Source organism: Schistosoma haematobium, chromosome 2, assembly GCF_000699445.3.
Source record: "Schistosoma haematobium chromosome 2, whole genome shotgun sequence".
Lineage (NCBI taxonomy): Eukaryota > Metazoa > Platyhelminthes > Trematoda > Strigeidida > Schistosomatidae > Schistosoma > Schistosoma haematobium.
Genome location: NC_067197.1, coordinates 22,020,454 through 22,043,323, shown reverse-complemented (window position 1 = coordinate 22,043,323; position 22,870 = coordinate 22,020,454). Strand labels below are relative to the sequence as shown.

Below are 22,870 nucleotides of genomic sequence, written 5' to 3'. Positions count from 1 at the left end.
CACCATCATAAGGAATTGATCTCCGTCAAAAACTTGGACAAGATTCAAGACGTGAAGAACAAGAAAACAGCAAGTGAAAACAAATAAACAAGAACAGATAAAGTCAAGGCACAAGGTAAATATACAAGAGCAAGAAAAAAGTAGCATTAGAGCCGACAAACAGTAATATATGAAAGAGCTAGCAACGGCAAGGAAAAAAGCTAGAACAGTTGGAGATATGGGACAGGTAGCTTTGGGAGGAAGAACAGGTGCCACCGACAGACTGGAAATAAGGAGATCTCATCAAGATACCAAAAAGGGAGATATAAGCAAGTGTGGGAACCAAAGAGACATCACACTACTGTCAGTACCAGGGAAAGTCTTTGACAGAGTGTTGCTGAACCGGATGGAGGACTCAGTAGACGCCCAACCACGAGATCAACAGTCTAGATTTCGTAAGGATCGGTCGTGCACAGACCAAATTGCGACGCTATGGATCATAGTCGAACAATCAGTTGAGTGGAACTCGTCACCATACACCAACTTCATTGATTATGAAAAGGCTTTTGACAGTGTAGATAGAAGAACATTATGGAAGCTTCTTCGACATCATGGAGTTCCTGAGAAGATAGTCAACATTATCCGCAGCTCATGGAGGACAGCTGACAGATGCATTTCAAATAAGTACCGGAGTCAGACAGAGCTACCTACTCCCCCCTTCCTCTTTCTTCTGGTGGTCGACTGGATTATGAATTACACGACATCTAATACAAAGCACGGGATATATTGGACAGCTCGCAATCAATTCGAAGATTTGAACCATGCAGATGACCTAGCCCTCCTATCCCATACACACGAACAAATACAAATCAAGACAGCCAGTTTAGCAGCAGTCTCTGCATCAGTAGGCCTCAACATACACAAGGGGAAAACCAAGGTCCTCAAATACAACACGGAGAACACTAATCAAATCACACTTGATGAAACAGCTGCTGAAGACGTCGAATCCTTCACATACCTGAGAAGCAACATCGGTGAGAAAGGAGGATCAGATATAGACGTAAAAGTAAAGATTGGCAAAGCAAGGACAGCATTCCTACAATTGAAAAAACACATAGAACACGAAACAAATTTCAACCAATATCAAAGTCACAATCTTCAATACGAATATCAAGGCTGTTCTACTGTACGGAGCTGAAACTTGGAGAACTCCTACAACCATCATCAGGAAGGTACAAGTATTTATAAACAGTTGTCTACGCAATATGCTCAACATCCATTGGCCCGATACCATCAGCAACAACCTTCTGTGGAAGAGGACAAACTAGCTTCCAGCTTAAGAGGAAATTAGGAAAAGACATTGGAGGTGGATAGGACAGTCGATGAGAAAATCATCAAACTGCATCACGAAGCAATTGCTTACCTGGAATCCCGAAATGATACAGATAAGTGGAAGACTAAAGAACACAATACGTCGGGAAACGGAAGCAGACATAAAAAAGATGAATGGCAACTGGATAGACTGGAAAAGAGTCCCGTGGACAGGATTGGTTGGAGAGTGCTGGTGGGTGGCCATTGCTCCTTTACGAGGGATAACAGGCTTATGTAAATAAGTATTTACTGTGTACATTCTTTAGCTGAAACGACCGCAATATAGAACCTGGTTGCAACATTATGTCGAGTTGAAGTCAGTAAATGAAACATTCTGGACTGATCAGTAATTAGCTAAAATTAGTGGTGTTTTGTAAATTATTCCTGATGTTGTACATTTTGACCTTTTATCGAGAAAGTTTTATGCTTTAAAATGAGTCAATCACATCATGGAATATTTTTGTACACCTCCTTATGTTAATATTAATTGGAACGCAATAAATCACGCAAATCCAAACTAATTTAATTATGAATAAATTTAAACATGAGTATGTAATCTTTGTTTAAAATTGTCACTTAATCATAATAATGTTTAATAACTAAAACTGAATAATTTATTGAAACATATGAACAGTTGTGCTTAGTACCTTAGAACACTAATAAATTGTCTAGTTTTCTAATAGTTTTAAATTTACCCGAAGATATGTTTAAAATGTGAAACATTGGATTGTCTTTTTTCCTAGTTTTGTGTTTTTCGAAATCTTTTATTGTTGTGTTTAGAAGCCGACTCCCGACTTTTGAAGACATTTAAGTCAAGGATTCAATTTTATTTCCACCAATAATTATGAGGACTGGTTACTTTGTTTTGCGAAATAACCACAGTTGTAAAATGTGGTCATTTCAAATTCAAACAAACAATTTATTTGTAAAGTTACCTTCTCAAAATGTTTGATGTTTTCCTTCTTTTCCCATCTGAAATCAATAGTTTAGTCTATTAAGGCGTTTCAAAATTTTACTAACCGTAGCTAATCAACTCTTTCCAGTTTATACCTATTCTTTAACTGATACCAGTATGTCGTGCAAGTTGCATTAATAGTTTTAAGGTGAACTGTTTATAAATTATCATCTCTTCAAGTTAGACTAAAAGATTAATCTGATATATAATTCAAATCACAGTTTAACCATTAAAAGTTTGTTATATGAAGTCAACTGAAATTTGAGGAAAACCAATATATATAATTACAACGAGACAGGCAGATCTATGAAAATATTCTGAAAGTAATTAAATGTAATAGTGATCATTTGTTTTTATTTGATTGAGACTGAGGATTATGTGACAACTGCCTTTAGTCAATCACTGTAGTTAAATTCACATGGTTTTGTTTGCCTGAATTTTCTTATTAATGTTTAGGACTGCAGTTGATCAGTCTCTTGTGCATCCAGTGTGGATTTCCTCGATATTGCCTTCAGTCACAAGCACCATAAGCACCGATGGATTATGGCTAGCAGTGGAACTCAGAACGAGCGTTTTATTCAACTTGGGACTCATCGACTGAATGTACCTGCACCTCAGAGTTGATGATCACTCTAGGACTCTAACCCAGTACCGTTGACTTCAAACGCCATCACGTTATCCACAGAACTACTGGGTCCTGATGGCTACTTGCTTGTGGAATGAGGTGAAATTTAAATTCACCTTGTAGTGTTTGCATGTATGTTCTCACTGATGTTTAGGAGTGCAGTTGGCATATGTGTATTGTGTGTGGATTGCCTCGATATTACATTAAGTTGATATTCACATCAACTCTGGGATTTAGGCACATTCAGCCGACGAGTCCCAAATAGGATGAAACGCGTGTCTTGGATTCCATTACTAAACACTATCCATCTTTGGTTATAACCAATGTAGTTAGTTTATTATTAGTAATAGTAAAGTAGATTAATACATTTTGTAATTATGACTAACTAGGTAGAATCATTCGCTAAAATCTTGCCACGCCATTTATTACATGCATTATTGAAATAACCTATAATGAACTATCAGATATGGCTAATTAGATATCATTACCAAGAAAACTGATTACAGAATTATACATTAATAATCACATTTAAGGATCATATACTGACGACTATTACTATATTTTCTAGCCCGAAGCTTAAATCTAATTCTATCAACTGTATTGTGATGTGACCACTAATCTAAGTGAATGTAAATTTCCACTCACTTTGTCTTGAGGCTGTTTGATCGAAGGTTGTAGACAGACAGATAAATAGATAGATAGATAATATTTATTATATTTGTAGAATATTATTAATGGTGTCAGAAAATCATAAATATTTTTCCTTACAAATGGCGCTAATAAACAATATTCATTCTATTGTATTCTAATTATGTATATACCTGATCAAGGAAAAGTGTTTTACCATAAAATTTAGTACTCCTAATATAAGTATGTATACATATACATTTTTTCAACCAACAGAAAATATAAACACTTTTCTTATAGATATTTTACAATTAACATCAAGATACTTGGTCAGAATAAAGATGAATTGTATTCTCATTATCAGAGACCTACTATATAATTGACTATTTTTCCAGGTAGTTTTTTTATTTTTACAAAAGTAATACCAAGATTTCTTAGGTTTTATGTATAAATAGTTCTAATCTATATGTATTTGCCTCTAATACTGTATGCCTGCCATAAACAGAAGTTAATATTTCATGTTAATTATGATATAGTCAATACTGTACTAATGTTTACTTTAATAATAGTATTTTCAGTGAATAGTAAAACATCAATAAATAAAAAGTTTTATTCTTTTTTATTCATTATCAAAATCAAAATCTCATAATGATGGCTATTGTTAGCCTGAACATAATGGAATTACCATATACATTCATATTTTAATCTCAGTCTGTATGCACTCTCATTGTAGTAGTACGATGAAATGTAAAACTGTATTATTATAGATCTGCATTTAAAATTCCTCATGTCAATAGCATAATTTAAATAGAAGTTAGAAAAAGCAATTGAATTGTAAAATAAACATTATGGTTTGTCTACTGACATCCATTTTAGTAGTCCTTTCATTTTAAAATAATTACAATAAAATTTTTGATTGAATTTATCAGGTTACAAGTACAAATAGACAATGGACAATCGTTAAAAATGAAGTATATTTGACAGAAAAAAATAATGATTAAATTTAACCTGAGACTTAAGTTGTAAATGTAGCTTTGACTACATAGATATTCCCCTTTAGGAACATAAAACTTTATTTTATGATGTTCTATAATCTGTAAAGTAGGTGACCCAGACAATTAAAAGCACAAAGTGTATTTGATCACAAGATTAGTTACCATAACGATGAGAAATATGAAGCTCATCGATTTCTATTATGCAAATTATTTAAAATGCTATAAATTAATACTTTAGAAATAACTTAAAATCAATAGGCGGTGATGATAAAGTCCATTCAATAATTTATCAGAAAAAAAACATCAGAGTTTAAGGTTTTCTTTGTCTCCTATGCATATTCATTAACAATCAGCCAGTTTTTTCATCATAATGTTAAACATTAGCACAATGAAATATACACATCGTCTTAAAACCGACCAAAAGGTGATCGTTAAGCAGCTACGATTTTACTGATAATTAATTCTAATCATTGATTTAACACATAGCAATCCAGAGCGCGCGTTTCGTCCTATTTGAGAACCGTCAGCTGGATGAACCTTCACCTCAGAGTTGACGTTCACTCCGGGCCTCGAACTCAGTACCATTCGCTTCAAATGCCATCGCGTTATCCAATTGTCTACTGTGTCCTGATAGCCAATACCAAGCGAATTACTTTTCTAATTTTTTTAAACTTATAATTACAGGTATTTTAACTATAAAGTTAACACTGGAGTTTATATTACCATACGAACTATTTTTGTTTTGAACTTTTCGAACTAAAATAAATCTGTAAAGATTCTTTTTACAGAAACCATGATATTTTCTTCCAAGTTACTCATTTGTTACGCGTTTGAAGTAAAGACTATCACAAAGTATATATCAATAATGAACAACATCAAACAATCTGTAATCGAACTCATTAAATTCTATTTCTTTGTACTAACGAACGATTAGTATTCTGTCTAACATTTCATAAATACTTTTTGAGAATTTCAGTTTATCTGTTAAAAACTTTAAAATATGTCTTTAATTCAGGTAATTCGAATAATGAAACACAAACAAATTGAGAACTATTACATAATATTAAATATTCAAATGGTATGAAATATTAGGACAAGGTTACTAAATTCAAGATTCTTATGAATACACCAACAAACTTAGAGTGAAAGTTGATTTGAAAGAAAATTCTATAATAAATTATCGACATTTTGTATTTGATAAATTTTCAGATGAAGTTTTGATATAACTGTTATATTTATTCTTATTGATATTTCTGAACAAAATCAATAATTTGGATAATTTATTTGAAGACGAGACAAACGATTGTTTGGGTTACTGACCAACATCTATAAAACTGAATGGAGATAACTTGGGACAACTTACATCTGTAAGTTAGAAAAAACTTTGAGTGTTTCAAACTTCATATCATATTTTAGACAGAAGCAAATAATTTTAGATATTTACTCTGTTCTCTTCTATTGCCTACTTCTTTGATTATTGTGCGTAATCTTCAAGTTGGTTTCTTTTTTCATCAAGTCATCCTATTGTAAGTGAAGTTAATGTCCTATACTGTAGACCAATGTGTCAATAATTGGTTGAAGTTTTAAAAATGAGATTTATTTACCTACTAAGTTGTAACTTACTCATTGTGCTTAATCAGTTTACTTTGTTCATTTGTTCGAACCTGCTATCTTTCGTTACGCTACTCTGTTTTTCATTCGAGGTTATTCATATTGTATTCGGAATCATTAATGTCTGTAAGTCGACCAGAACCAAGGAGGCTAATTCAGATTAAACCCACTGATAGTGTAAGGTATCTTAGTTCATTTGCTTACATTTGGTTACATTTTCTTAATCATTTACATCATTTACCTCTCCTACTAAACTTTCTTTTTTCTTTTTCAGAATCGTTTTGAACTGATATTGAATAGGAAGTCACACAATCGGTTCATCACTTAACATTTCATTTCAAAAACGTTCTTCAAGACTATAGGAAAGATTATGTTCAATTTATGACTTCATCGCACAAACCTTTTCGATACTTTGTTAGTATGTTTTTTTAAAGTTTTGTGTTATCACTTATTTATTTACTGTTTTGTTACCCTTTTAGTAACTTTTTTGAAATAACATTCTATTAGTTATCAAGGTGTTACAAAAGAAAATAGAAACTTAGTTACAAGTTGTTTTGCTTGACTAATTTTAATTTCGAATATTCAGATTCGTTATACTAGAAGATACATGATTTAATAGTGAATTACTTCATTACGATCATATATTTCATGATTATTGAATACTACCGATGTAAAAACTTAAAATGTTGCAGAAAAACAAAATTATATTTTAAACTAACATGAAAAGATTTTAATAGTAATTATCTAAAGTAACTGACTACCATGAAAATTTATAAAGAAACAATGGACTCAGTTAAAATGGTCAGATTAACTTTAGTTAGAATCTCAAACGAAACTAAGAGTAGAATACTTTACTTTTAGAATTGATGTAAATATGTTCAACAAAGTGAGAATTCTATGTTAACAAGTGATTTAAAGATTTAAGTTATTTTTCACAGATTGAACTCATGAAAATTTCTAAAAATCTCCACAAAACACATTCTGATAAGTTATTTTTACAAAACGTGTGAAAATGACCAGTGAATTTTTAAAGAAACCATGATCACTTCAGTGTTCTTTATGATCTTAATCAACTACTAATTTTTAAAATCTAATGTCTTCTGAAATTCTTTAATAATAATCTCCTTTCAATGGTAAGGATTTTTATGTAAAGCATCCTACATCTTTCTCTTTTGAATATTTTCCTTATATAAATCTGAGTTAAGTGATGTACAAACACATAAAATACAAACAGATTACATTTTGTTAACTGTTATAATTGGAAGTCAAATAATTTAATCATAGTTCAGTTAATAATCATTCAAACTGTCATTTGGTTGTTACACAAATTAAATAAAAAATAAATATTATTCTTTGAAATAATATATCCTTGTTACATATGAAGATGGTGCCCAGATAACATAAACTATATGATCAGAAATTAATAGAATAGAATACCTCTCAATTACACATATGTAGTAGTCAATTTAAAAAACAATATTTCTAGATGCTATATGAATATTGTTTAATATCATCGATATTGTCATTGAACTCAGTTGGTTGAATGACAAACTTTGAATGTTTCCAACTAGATGGTACATGATTCATATCCATGCTAGTCCACATTCATTGATAGCAACGATAAGATATAGTGATATTTCACCCTTAGATATTTTTTGTAAGTGAAAGCGTCCTATAATTTTTCTTGTATTTCATAATATTCACTTTGTAGATAATATTACAGTTGTCTTTTTTGCTGTTCTCCCTTTCATTATACATAAAAAAGAATATAGTGATTTTGTCATCTTTTTTTATTAAAAACGTTGATTTCATACGCTTTTAAAATCCTACAAATGATTTTTAAAGTTGCGAATAAATCAAATACGAGGACATCAGGATAAATTGGCTTAACACTAGTGAAATAATTTAAAGGTACATTTCTAAGTGAAGTAGACTTAATCAATGTTGTCACGAATAATAATCAAAACTTCATGAATGAAATCATCTAGCTCATAGAACTTAACATACTAAAGTGATTCACTTACATAATAAATTAATCATCATAATTAACTCATATTTTTATTATACAGTTAGATGTTGTTTACATTTGTAATCTGACCATATTATTACTTGAAAGGATAATAATTAAATGTCAAGAAATTATTCTTAATAAACATTCGTATTCAATCGGTATAACGTTTAGAATCATACATTCTAAGTTTTCATTAATATCAGAAATAATCTGTATAAAATGGTTTGAAATTAAGTCAGGTTTATTAAAATGTATTATAAATTGTTTTGATATTTCTAATAAATAGTTAACTTAGACAAAAAGAATTCCCGGTAAACGTTTAAGCGGTGGACGTTAGATATTTTATTCTCTTGATCTGTTGACATATAGTGTCGGTTGCTATGTTATGCTCACATAACTTATTCTAGCTTCTGGACAGGCCAATCTATTCATTCTTCTTGAGTCATATTTTGACCTTGTCAATCATTGGCTTATCAACCTTAACTGTTTCTATTTGTGCGTTTGTGTGTGTACTTCTTACCCTATTCATCATATGTCTGTAACTTACTTTTATGTGACTATATATTATCGATTAAATCAAGTTGGCTCACTTGCCTTCTTTAGTCTGCTTCTCTCTTCCCTCTTTGCTTCGTCTTCTTGATTGCCTGTTCAAATCAATGAGTGCATGAAATGTACTTATTTAATTCCGATATCACCAACGAAGATTACGTCGATAATTATATGCGAGGATAGCCGGCATATGTATTTCAATAAAAATCAGCATATAATCCAATTGAAGTCAGATATAAGGCATCTAAACACAATTATTATGAACTGCTGGAGAATCTCAATTTAGAATAAAATAGCGATAAAGTGTCACCTAGTTATCATCAATCAAAACATTTTGCGATATCTGTTGACTTAAATTTATGAGAATCTTGTCATAAAACCAAATGCATGAAAGGTTATGAGTGTAGATTAAATATTCAGTGAGGTTAACACCACTATATATATATCGATACGGTACACTATGTTTTCAATAGAAATCAGTGACTTTTAGCTTATGGTCTCTGATATCATAGAATAGTAAACAGATCAGAGGTTTTATAATATTAACATTTTTATGTTGTATTCACACATCAAAATTTTGAAGATCATATTACAAAACCTCATATAAAAGAATTTTGTTTTATCGTTATTTTACTACAAAAATTAACATTGGATTTTTATGTTTATTATAAAGAACTATAATCCATTAATAATAAAATAAGTGATTCCTTGAAAAAGCGTTATTCTGTCTTAACAAGATGACAAATGTTTCTTACAGTTCATAACCCGTATTTCATTTCGATATTACTGACATACTTAAAGCCATAAATAATCAGACATATATCAGGTGGGTTTTATAGATATTATAGTAATTTCAATGGTTAAGATCATGAGTCAATTGAAGCTAGACTACCATGGAAAACCTGGAAGCATTACACGGCCGTTTCGTCCTATTGTGGAACTCCCCATCAGTGCTCATCCATGACCTTTCCCCTTGCGAGATTCCAACCCAGGATATATCAGTCTCGCGCGCGAGCACTTAACCACTAGACCACTGAGCCAGCATTCAACGGTGGTAATGTTTAACTTCAACTAATCCACGAAACTGAGCGACACATCCACCATTGTCTTCAGTGAGTTACTATCTCACAACAGACCTGGTTGAACTCCACTGGTCACTACTTCTCACCAGAACTCCAGGATATACCTCTTGAAGCCAGTCACAAGTGAGCATATGTTCATGTCGTTATAAGGCTAATCAGACCACATAAACTAAGTATATATATTATTAGCAACATTTTTGAAACGACAATATGTTTACTAGTAACGAGTCAAGCATCATACTTAACAAATGGTAAGTTACTTTTATAGGCGTTCTTTTTTTCAGGAAAAAAAAAGATATATACACCCTATAGTAACAACAATATTGAAACAACTAGGTCAAATTCATATTTCATTAAAACTCACTTTTAAGTTTATTATTAATCCAAATAAGTGTATATCACATATAATGACTTCTCTATACTTGACGCCCAATTTTTGTTATACTATTCATTCTAATATTGACGAATATTTATAGAAAGTATTTCATTTAAACTAAATTTTTTATGGTTGTTAATTAGTTAAAGGTTATTTACAATTATTTCATACATATTAATTCACTTTTTAATGTCAGTTAAATAAATAAACACTTGAATTCATCAACATATTCCATAGTAATAATCTATCATTAAACTCATTTTCATTAAAAAGAAAGAAAAAAAATAAAGAAAAGAAAATCTAAATGGTACATTATTTTATAACCCTTTTTATAACATTGAATAACAAAAAATTTATAAAATTATAAGAACCAATCATATTACCAGGTGAATTAAACTGTCATTATTATGTATGTCTGTAAAACTGATTTTAGTTTCCAATGTATTAATGTGATACAAACACACCTTTAAGATAGTGATGACTGTTGTTGTTTTTTATTCTCCTATTGTATAAAAGGGATCCTATTTGTTTGTTGTTTTTTTTGTTTTTTTCCTAATTAGACTTTTTTCAAGTTTTACTTTACAATAATAAATGAAAGCAAAATTTGAGGAACATATAACATATGAGAAAATATGTAAAAATAATCCATAATGGAGTGTATCTAACTACGAGTTTAATGAGGAATAAATGTGTACAAAATTTTATTTTCATTATTTATCTAACTATTAAGTCAGATTGTTTTTGTTTTGTTTTAACTTTTCTTTAAAAAATTATGTATAAAGTGATTGTTTATGATACAGTTGAGAATTATAACAAAAAATTTTGTTAACTGATTATCAAAACATAGAATGAATTACATGATGAAGTGCTTCCAAGTTTCCAACGGTAGTCTAACATTAATCGGTTCATGATCTCAATCAAAAAGAATATTTTAATCACTTAATTATGTCATATACACTTATTGTATGTTGAATTTTCTCATAGCTACCAAGATAAATTAATTGTAAGAATTCATGAGTAATTTAATAACAGGGATTTATTTATAAATTAATTGATTTCATTAGGATTTCTTTATACATTTACATTTCGAAACTGAACTAAGATCTATTCATTTTATAGAATGAGATCAATTCTAATCTCTGGAGTTAACATTATTTTAGTTGCAGTATAGAGTGACAGTTGAAATATAACTTAACTACTGAGAGAATCTTAAAGATCATGAATCAATTGAGGTTAGCCATTAACACAAATCGATGTTAAGTATTCGCGTGCGAGATCGAAAGTTTTGAGTTTAAGTCCCATGTGAGGAGTCGTGTATGAGTTCTGCTGAGGAGTCTCATACTAGGATGAGACGGCTGTCCAGTGCTTTAAGGTTCTCAATGTTGGTCTAGCTTAGGTTGACTTGTGAATCCAACTACAGAAATACTACAATCTTCACAAATCTTCATACTTTTTTATTAAATCTCCTCTATCTAACCCTCCATTTGTCTAGTTGACCTTTCATGCCTTACACACAAATATTCTTTATAAATATATGTGCGGTCAGATTGCTCGAAACGTATTAATACGTTGAAAGAACTTTTCTATCACGTTTTATATGACGTAAGAATTGTCTATTTTATTATAAATTTATGCATTCTAATAGAATATAGATACAATTGTACAGATTTAGTAAATAATATTTCCTAAAAGAAAGTTTTCTTTGCTGAATTATGTTTATTTCATATTCAATGACGGAATAGGTTTCTTATGTTATAAATTTTTATTTATCTTTCCATCAAAATCCATTAATATGTTAATTGATTAACCAAAATAAAAGAAAATCTGTTGACAGCAATTTAAACGTTTACATAATTTGAATTCATTGTTTGTTTTCCAATAACATTTATATTTCGCTTTATTGGACATAACAAACCACTTAATGTAGTACTGCTCGAACTATAGATCATACACAATAAATTCGACTAGATAATTTGATGGTTAAAATGTATATACAATTTCGAAATTAAGCGTTCATTTTCAATATAACAAAAATGCTTTATGTTATGGCGAATTATTGCTTACACAGATAAATTAATTCTGTACTCTATGAATCGTCAATCAGGAAACTTATCGATTAATTGATCAGTAAAGTTTTTTCGCAAGTAAATCGGAAATCTTTTATGTCATCCTTTGAATGTCTTGAATAGGTTTTATAAATTGTTTACGACGTGTTTCATTAAGTCTTGTACGTTTGGGGAACTGTAACCACTTTGACGAATATAATCTGTACCATCTGGTTAAGATTAAAAAGAGTGTGAAGTTATATGAATGACAATAATATTTTATAACTGTCATTTTTTAGTATCAATGTATAGAATAATATAACAGTAGTCGAATCCATTTACCAGGGTATCTGATTATGTTGAAAAAACACATGCGAATTCAGTTATTATTTAAAATATCATAATAGTGTTAATAAGTATTAATTTTTCCTACATCTACGTTATTCTGACAGTGAGGTTATGAAATATACAGGACTTAATAACGTTGTTAGCATAATAAGATACCCATCGGTTAATCAAACTCACTGTACTTCTCAATTCATTTGACCTTCAAATAGTACTAGAAAAATGTCAAAACCCAATTAATATCAATCTTGTAGTTATTCTTATAAAAGCCTATACAAAAACAACAATTTTTGAGTGAAATACGTGTATATTTTAATTCATAAGTAACTCAACTGAGTTTACTGGTTATTTCCTAATTATGTAATGTATCATAAAGTACTAATATATTTTTAAAATGATAAAAATCATCCATCAACAGTCTAGAAACACTTAGATGGCTAAACATTTGTGTAATAATTTGACATTTCCAGTACATACCTAAATCAATTCATAATATAAAGCATCAAATTAACATGTTCTACTTATCAAAACTATGGGGGGAAAACAAGAACAAAACAATAATAAATATTCAGTTGTCGGAAAAATAAACTAAATCAATCATTCTATAACTTAAACATAATTATATGTTACTGATATGATCAGTTTCCAAATCCATTGTCTACAGTATACTTTAGAAAAAAATATATAGTAAATGTGTTCTATTACTTCAACTTTGACAAAAATAAATTGTTACATTGAGACTACTTCATTCAAGCATATTATCCTATGTTTTTCAGAATATTTAATCACATACTGAGAAAAATAATATCAGAGTTGCTTAAACTAACGGTTCACACTTCTCTTGGCGGGGGTGTTGTTTACAGAATTGAGAGGCGAATGTCCAGCACTTTAACTCGGGTTCGTAGATATGAAGAATCCACCTGGTGGAGTTGGAAAACCTGATTCCAAACTAATGTTACACATAGGCTCAAGTATCCTTAAGGAACAAATGGCGTATGAACCAATCGTTGGTCACCGGCAACCATGGAACTGCATCTCCTCACAATGCTCCACTGTCTTGTGGATCAGACCTTTGGGTCGGAGGCTCCGGGTGTAGCCCCATAAGAAAACTACCTACTTCGGTTTGGGCACCCGAGCAGTATCACAACCCTCACACAAATCCTATGAGATTTGCGTGGCGCATATGTAACTGGTGCTATCTTGTATCAATATTTATGTGTTCAAATAAATACATAACAACTGTTCACATTTGGTTAGTTAGTTATATGATTAATTCATAACTCCATATAGAGCTAGGAAGAACTGGTTTTAAGACAATTTTTTTACATTTATCAAATAAAAATTTTCTTTTCCATACTAACCAAAGTTAAGATAATACCATTGAAGCAAATATATAACATCATATTTGCAAAAAAACACTTTCGTTCAAGGATCAGGAACTTATAAAACTAATTTACACAACCAACTAGAGTTATGTTCTAGTTTCAAACTTTCCATTCATGTACATCAAATGAAGGATTTCTATGCTATTTGGTTTATTGAAGTTTATTAATGTGATTTGCCAAGTAACGTAATTTCTAAATGAAAATGTAAATCTTAATAAAACATGATCATAAAACTTTATTTCTGAAAACAAATAAAGTCATCAAATAATAAAAACAAAGTTGTTTCAAATGTTTAGGAAATTACTTGATATACGTGCCTGTATGTTAAACTTATTAGCACAATTATATAAGTTGTAAATAATTTTTGTGGCCCTGTATCTGACTCCGGGTAGATCGTATTATGATCTTTATTGAAATATATATATCGTCGTATATAATTATCGACTTAACTTGCGTTAGTGAATAACGAAAGTAAATACGTCAAATACGAGAATGAATTTTGAATACGTATATTTCATACAATCGTTGATCCGAACAGGCAATCAATCAGAGTAGTGAAGAGGAAAGAGTGAAACGAAATGACGCGCGGTGGAGAAGGCATGTTAGTCAACTCAACTTAACCAAGCGTTAATCGATATTTATAGTCACACAAAAACAAGTTACAGACATATAATGAATAGGGTAAGACGTACACACAAATGCGCTCACATAAAAACAGTCAAGTTTGATAAGCAAATCATTAACAAGGTCAAAATATGACTCAAGAAGAATGAATAGATTGGCCTGTCCGAAAGCTAAAATAAGCTATGTGTGCTAGCATAGCAACCGACACTACATATTTAATCTACAGATGCACAGATTAATTAGTAATTATGAAGAATTTTAAAAAGAAATTAAACTGTTCTAAATAGTCAATATTTACTAAAATCATTATGACTGGCAACAAAATATACAACATACCAGAATCTTTATAACGTATTTGTTTTACTGGCAATATTTCGATACAACCAATAATTCAGCAAGTATTATATAAATGAGAAATTTCTAATAACAGTTGTTTTTAAGTATATTTACCTTTTATAATGTTAAAATATTTAATACATAGCTGGCAAATGTAAATCACCAGTACACAGTTAATTTTCTATTTTCGTACTACTGTAGTGAGCGAATGCTTGATGGGGATTACTAATTCGGTGTTTAATGAAAAATTAAAAAACTCTTTCATAAAATATCAGAACCATACATTAAATGCTTCAGTTGCAAATCTTCTATCAATTGTCTTTCACATCGTTCATGATTCTTCCATTTCTTTATTTTTTATTTTCTGTTTTCTTTAGTGCGATCCTCCCAATCTTCTTTTGACAGGTATTCAACTTCTGATTGGTGTTACATACTACTTAGGTCTGTCGAAATAAGTAGCACTCACCTCACTACTACCACTACATAAAGTCATTCATTATTTGTGTTGTTTCCTATTCATTGTATTTGAGCATATACATATATAATTGATAAACTCAATTAATCTTGTTGAACTACATTTGCATTTTAATTTTTAATTCTACTCCATTTAACGATGACATATTCATAAACTACTGGCGTCACGACCGATTTATTATTTTAAAAAAATTGAATTATATATCACTTTCGTTTTATATTAATAACCATCGAATGTCAGACTGAATTATATACACTCGTAGCAAACGTAATTTATAACTGATGACGTGCATTGTTTGCATGAATGAATGTATCTTTCTTATTACTGAGATATCAGTAGCTTCAATAAATACGAGCTTTCTAATGAACTGCGCAAAGTTCTTATGGAAAATGTCATTTCAATAAATCCGGTTATATTATCTTCATTATAAAAATGAGATTATCTGAAATTACCCCATGAATTGTGTATTTTATGGCATAAATAAATACTTCATTAAATCAATCTAGAACATTTCACTATGAGCCGACAGTTATGGTTACTGAATGTATACCATTATCAATGTTTAAGTGAGCTTTTTTCTGTAATGCTAGATTCAGACAAGTCATTTCTTTAAAAATCCCTTTTCATTTTAATGCATTGGATTTGAGTGTATACATACATTACGTAAGTTGTTACCATTTTAAAAGAAAATTCTTATCTATAGAATATTCCTATTTGTTCAGAAATACTGCCTGTTTTATTTTGAGAAATAAAGTATTAAGTACAGATCATTTCGGATTAATTGTTTGAATCTCCCCATTGACATTTAAGACTGAATTTGATCAGCATATAATGCTTTTGAGTGAAGGCATTATCGTGGCAATCCACACAAGATGCACATATGTCAATAAGAGACTGATCTTTAGTAACCCTAAACATCAATGGGATGATTCAAACAATCAATAGAAAAATGAGTTAAAATTCACTACATTGCACAAGCTAGTAACTATCTGAACTCAACAGCTAGGTAAATAGTGAGATAGCGTTTAAAATTCAAGAAACTGGTTTTAAGTGTTGGAGTGAACTTTAACTCGATGACGTAGATACATCCAGCTGACGAGTCCCAACTAAGAAGAAACGCGCCTCCTGGATTCCATTGTTAACCACTACTTATCTTTGTTTATAAAATATTAGGTTTTATGGCTTATTATGAAGTTAAAATAATCTTTTTTTCACTTGTCACGCACAGTTAACATTTTCTCGTTTAGTGTGCTAAACCCATGATCGTAAATAGGCCACAAACAAAAAATTCAAGCTCTCGTTTTGTAATGTTCTAAATTGACACTAATTCCGTTTTGGCGCCTAAATGAAACAACAAATCATTAAAACATAAAGAAAAACTTAATTACAACCCTTTTTGAATGTATTTTTGAAACAGGTTTATAGACGAAATGTTTACTGCATATTTATATTTTTTGAACATGAGGATAAACTTGTGTTTTTGTTTATTTGAAAATGGTTTCAGAAATATCAAATGTCACAAAATACACAAAAAGAACTTGTATTTTCAACGCTTGACACCTTTCATACTAAATATATGGTTTTATGGACAATAAAAATACTTTCATGATTATAAGCCATACATTGTCTGGACTCTGTTCATGACTATTCTACTTCAGAATGAAAAATGGAATAGTTTACAAAGTTATAATAAACTTACTTTTAGTATCAGTTCATTTATGGGTTTTATTTCAATAATTAGGTGTTTGCGAGAGAATATTTCTCATGTCAGTTAAGATAATCAGTCTCATACAATGACAAAGGAAATAATTTGATCTCATTATTTATTATTATTTACATTCTTTGTTAGCTCCTAAATGATGATTGTTGCATAATTTACTTGTTTACGTAGACGCCATTAGATTTATATTGATCAAACTCTAATAATCGTAAATTACTAGATCGAAATTTTTACACTTCATATAGTTTGGTGTTTTTAAACTTTTGATAGTATACACACAGCGGAAAAAAGGAATACTCTGTACGATTCATTCATATGCTTATCATTATTATATTCAGTAGAATTTAGTATAAACCATAATTACCAGTGAGGATAATCATTTTCCATAAATGTTAATAAAAAACAATTAACTTGAATTGAGCATTTGAATAGGTTTTCTATTCTGCCAAATGTAGTTGTAATTCTCATTGTTTTATCTAAGATTTATGTTCTGGAACGTACAAGCGTTCAAGGTAATCAGCTTAGGATACATAAAGGACATCATAGATTGTTCAGTTGTAAGCCTGAATGTCAACAATGTGAAGTTCCACACCATACTTAACATCTTTGAACTCGTAGAACAATTTAGTAGCTATATGAACTTAGAAGATTGTAAGATAACTTTAATATGTTTGATGTGTTGGGTATTAGGAGTATTTCACATTGTAAACATCAATATTAGAATGAAGGTAAATCCAGCTGGCAAGTTAAAAGTAGGAGAAAAGTATAACGGCATTAAATTAAGTGTCACTAGGTTTTACACTTCATCAGAATGACATCCAGTCCAGATTAGGGAATTTCAAAAACGTTTTCTGGAAAGGTCCCTTCCGTTCACTATATTAGTTATCATTGATAACAGATTTTAGGCCTCAAAAAACCACTGTTCATGCATTATACTAAGACCTATTGACTAAAAACAACCGAATGTTCTAGAGTAAAACTGTGTGATCGATTGTTTCTCACTTTCAAAATTGTAAAGCTATTTGTGTAGAAGTGGAATACTGAGTTTGGGCAGTTTAGCTTATTTCACTGGAGAAATCTAATCAGCAGATAAACATAAGACGGTCTAGATGAGGTAATTATTCAATAGAGCAAACTTTTGAAATGAACTATTCACAGAAAATAGACATTTTTTGTAGAATCCTAAAGTGTATGCTCTCAATATGTTTAGAGTCGTTTATTTTTCATGATGATTGTCTCACTACATGGCAAAAGTATGTAAATTCGAATGGACTTGACCATACAGCCTTGCCTCATGCATATCTGACACCCCTATAAAATCCAAATATTTCGAATGAAGCAAATATTGTAACGAATAATAGCGATTAAATTTCTTTCGATATCTAAACCCATGTGTAAGAAATTTTAACTGACTATTCCAATTTGGTATAATGTTAACAAATCGTCTTAACATTCTTTTTTTTCAACGCGTTCAGGATTGCAGACTGACAGTTAGTGGAACAAAGTAGATTGTTCTGAAAGTACTCTTTGTGACTTCAGGTCATTAATCTGTCATTTCTATAAAAATGATTATGACTTATTTTACTTCATCTAAACTAGTTGTTTGCATCTTTCCGTTAACGTTTGCGACTGAAACTGGCTAGTCTCCATTTGCACGAGTCGATAAGCATTTAGAATCGTTAGGTACTGTGTTGGAGTCCTGAAGTGGACACCACCTCTGAGATCAAGACGAATCCAGCCGATGAGTCCATAATATAACGAAACGGCGTCCTGAACTTCACTGCTAAGCACAATTCTTATCTTCTTAGAATTACAGTATTTGTTTTGTAAAAATTAATGAAACATTTTTTAGCTACGCAGATATATTCAACTAGGAGAAAATCATAATTACAACTAATAAATTAACATAATTTAAGGGGTGGCATGTAGTTTATCAGTGTATAAATTCTAAAGATTTGGTAGGTTATTATTTGATTAAATAAGCTCAACGTATTGAAAAGCAAGAGAAACAACGGTTTGACAAATCGAGACTGAAGAATATAAACGAGTCCTAATTTTACGAGGTGATTGGTAAATTATTTCACATTTTCGTATTTCGTTTACATACGTTTACTGGTGATCGACAACAAACCTACGATTTAGGCTTCACGTTATCAAAGCTCATCACAAAATTGTATATGCAACTTGTGAGAATTGATGCTATCTATGGGATTCGAGCCCAGGTCATCCAGCTTCATAATCTGAGATGTAATCAATGAGTTATTCGGGCCAATGACTGATCTGATGTAGAACAGATTATACAACAGAATAATCAGTGAGTGTTAACTATTGTTATTTTCATATATTCCTTTACAGTCTTGATCAAGTCTTATCTACTCATTGTGTCGATAGATAAAAAGTTCTCATTTTACCATACACTTATAGCGACTCATCATAATAGCACAGTGATCTTTTCATTAGTGATCTTCACAGTTTTCAATCCTGTGTTTTCATACTTTGCCACAAAAGTCAGTCGATTTGATTTCCTTTAATCTACATGGTGACAGTTGTAAGGAAAAGTTGATTTATCATGTCACACCCTTCACAATCGCTTAAACTAAACTACTTGACGCATAGTTATTTTTTCGAGATACCTTTTTTGTTATTTAATAACTAATACTTTTTGTCTCTCAACTTCATCATCTGCCACGCAAACGAAACAACCACATCAAATTAACATAAGTGTATTTTAAAAATATTTTTTGAGTTTATGATCAGATTCAATGTAGATAGTTCACCACAGTGGATAAGATGTTTACATTGAGTTTACCATTCTGATTCTTGAAATTCTATCTTTTTAAAACAGGAACTGTTATCACACGGTCAGTTAACCATATAATAACTTCCAGTCATTGTAAAAAGTTGGCATTAGTTTCATTTCATTTAACTAACGACTCACTAAACACTAGAATGTTATGTTCAAAGTTTTAAACACTTTGTTTATATTAAACAGACCGTATCATTTTAGGTTGACCTTACTGAAACTAAAATGAACTCTATGTAATTTTATCATTTCATACACTATGTTAAGAGATTTATTAGTTTGATTTTCTCCAAAAATATTGAGGCATAGTATAAACAAGAATAATGTAACTGTGAAACTAATTTTAATTACAGTTAATTGGAAGTTCACAACCTACGACACTTTCGATATATCAACATCATCTAATAAATAGGCTGATCAGAACGATGCCATTTGAAAAAAACGAATAAATTATACTGAATATGCATTCTAAATCTTATTTTATTTAAACACATAAACTTTGGAACAAGTGGTCACCAAATATATATGCGTCTTACTTCGTCATTCGATTTGTGTATGGGCTAGGATACTGGTTGGATACCAAAACTGAAGTAGATGGTTTTCTTAGAGGGTCACACCTCTACCCTTTAACCCAGAATTCTAATCCACAAGGCAGTGGAGCAACTTTAGGAGACACAGTTTCATTTTAGCCGGTGACCAACAATAGGTTGACACACCATTTATACATATGTGGCTATGTGAGAGCAGTTCGGGTGAAAGAGCGGACTCTCTCCACCCTCAGCTGTACCAGGGCATTCGGGGTGCTGATTATAAATCTAAACTGATAAAATAAAAATGTTCTCAGCATAAAATTCGATAAGAAATGTAGTGAAGTATTTCCACATCACATTATTATTAACGGCAACTGTACTCTGTATGAAATGTCAAATAATTAAACAGATTCAAAAGCTACTTATCTGAGGAACATTAGTGAAAGTAAATGTAGAGAGCGACAATGATTAGCAGATTAAGAATGAACATCAAACGACAATAACTAAAAACGTTGATAAATTGTTATCATTTGCTTTTGTCACAGTTGCCTTCGACAAACATTATTAAATTCTCAAAGGGGTTTTCAGGAGTTTTTTCGAAAATGCGATACTTGCTGTATCGTTCAAACATTTTTTTACGCTAACCGTTCAACTGTGTAAATTAATATTTAGAAAACTATTATTTTGTTAACTCGTATGGATGAATAACATAATTAAAGCAATACATGACTTGGGGTAAGGCAACTGTGTCTCATAAACTCATTATTTTTACCAGACAAATAATGTATGGTAAGTATTTCTCACAAATCAAACAAAATGAAGCCTAAAATATTTTTTGAGATTTGTTACTTCTTTGTAACCGATTGAAAAGTCCTGGTTAGTACAAGTTAACCAATAAGGGTCATATCTAACTTAATTGTAATAATGTGTAGAATATACAGTTTTTTAACAAATTAATAGAAAAAGGAAAAAGTCAATGATTATCTAACATTTATAGTAGCTTTCGAAAATGTAATCATTAGGTGATTATATCAAATGAGTTTAATCTAATGAAATTATAATCATCATCACAAATATTTTTATATCTTTAAGTTATCTTGCCTAGCTAGGGTGAGTTATTACAATGAGCTGGTTATTATCGATTAATTGTTAAATTACTGACCAATTATCTGCCTCAAAAGAAACTAAAATAACAATTACATGAGGACAAAACATCCGGCTTAGAGATTTCCATCATCTACTAACTATATGTCCTCATTTATGATTATGAAAGGCATTTAGATTATTTCAATATTAAACACTAAGAAATGCAACATAGTACACTGCACTTGCTAATATAGTTTCCCCTTGTTAATCATTTTTTAAAAAACGAAAGAGAAAATATTTAAATTCATGCTACTCATACATAATGAATAGAAAAAAATTAGTTATGGTTAGAATTTGTCAACTTGTCAAAACCTACAAACATGTTTCTTTACTTTGATAAGATTTTGTCTTCCTAGTTAACAATTTTAAAACCTGGTATTGTTTCTGTTGGGGATGTTAGATCCCCAGAACTCACTTTGTAAATGCCTTAATCCTATAATTTTAATTTGTAAATTTGAATTTCGTTGTTTTCGCGCCATAAGCGAACTTTTCACTTTCATGTCGTACTTCCCACTTGGGAGAATCTTTAACGCCATTGGTCCGTTGTATATTTTAGTACGCTATTTTTGCAACGCTTCCCAAGGACAGTTGTATGCTGTGTATATATATAGGTTTGATTTGTGTCTGTTATTATTCATTCGTGCTTCTGTACAACGGAATATACTTTTTAGTTTCAAGCTTCGACTTCTCACTCAAGTTAGCGGGTCTGGGACGCATCAGAATATCTAGCTGATTGGTCTACGGTCACAAGTCTTTGTTCCGTTCGCATACCAAGTGAACTCGTAATAGCTTCAAACCTAGCAGTTTCATATCCATTAATTCCAAACTTTATAAAATAATATTTTAAAGTACCTAAGGTTGAAGAACTACATCATACGATCCGGGTTTACTTCTCAGAAGTTCATATCAGAAGGTATATGTTCAGTATTAAGTAACCAAATGAAATATTTGTTATGTGCACTTAGAGTTTACCACAAACAATTCATTAGGACTAATATACATAAGTTTACACATATATGACATAAATTTATATACAATAATGTTTATTGAAGACGATATTTATAACAAAAAAATGATTGAAAAAGTACCTAACTATCTATGCACTCTGAAAATATGACTATCAAAATCGAAGAGATAAAATGTAATAGTGCCTCGTTGATCCATTTTAAACTATTTGCACATTAATGATAAATACATATTTGTTATATTCCAATAAGTAGAAAAATTGTATTTTCTTAACGTTTCGTGACTTCATGTATGCCACTTCTTCAGAGTAAATA

The 22,870-nt window shown here is 30.6% G+C and overlaps 1 protein-coding gene across 3 annotated transcripts in view; it reads right to left on the bottom strand.

Annotated features, from left to right (window-relative positions):
• ATXN3_1 (Ataxin-3) overlaps positions 1–10,443 on the bottom strand; it is an 80,240-nt gene extending 69,797 nt beyond the window's left edge. For 2 of the 3 annotated variants that reach the window (XM_012938182.3, XM_051214624.1), the window contains exon 1: positions 10,170–10,443. The gene's annotated coding sequence lies outside the window, so the exon portion shown is untranslated. Of the gene's footprint in view, positions 1–8,768; positions 9,287–10,169 lie in introns of those variants that run through there. The other variant, XM_051214625.1, reaches the window with a different exon arrangement.
• Between the last annotated feature and the right edge of the window lie 12,427 nt (positions 10,444–22,870).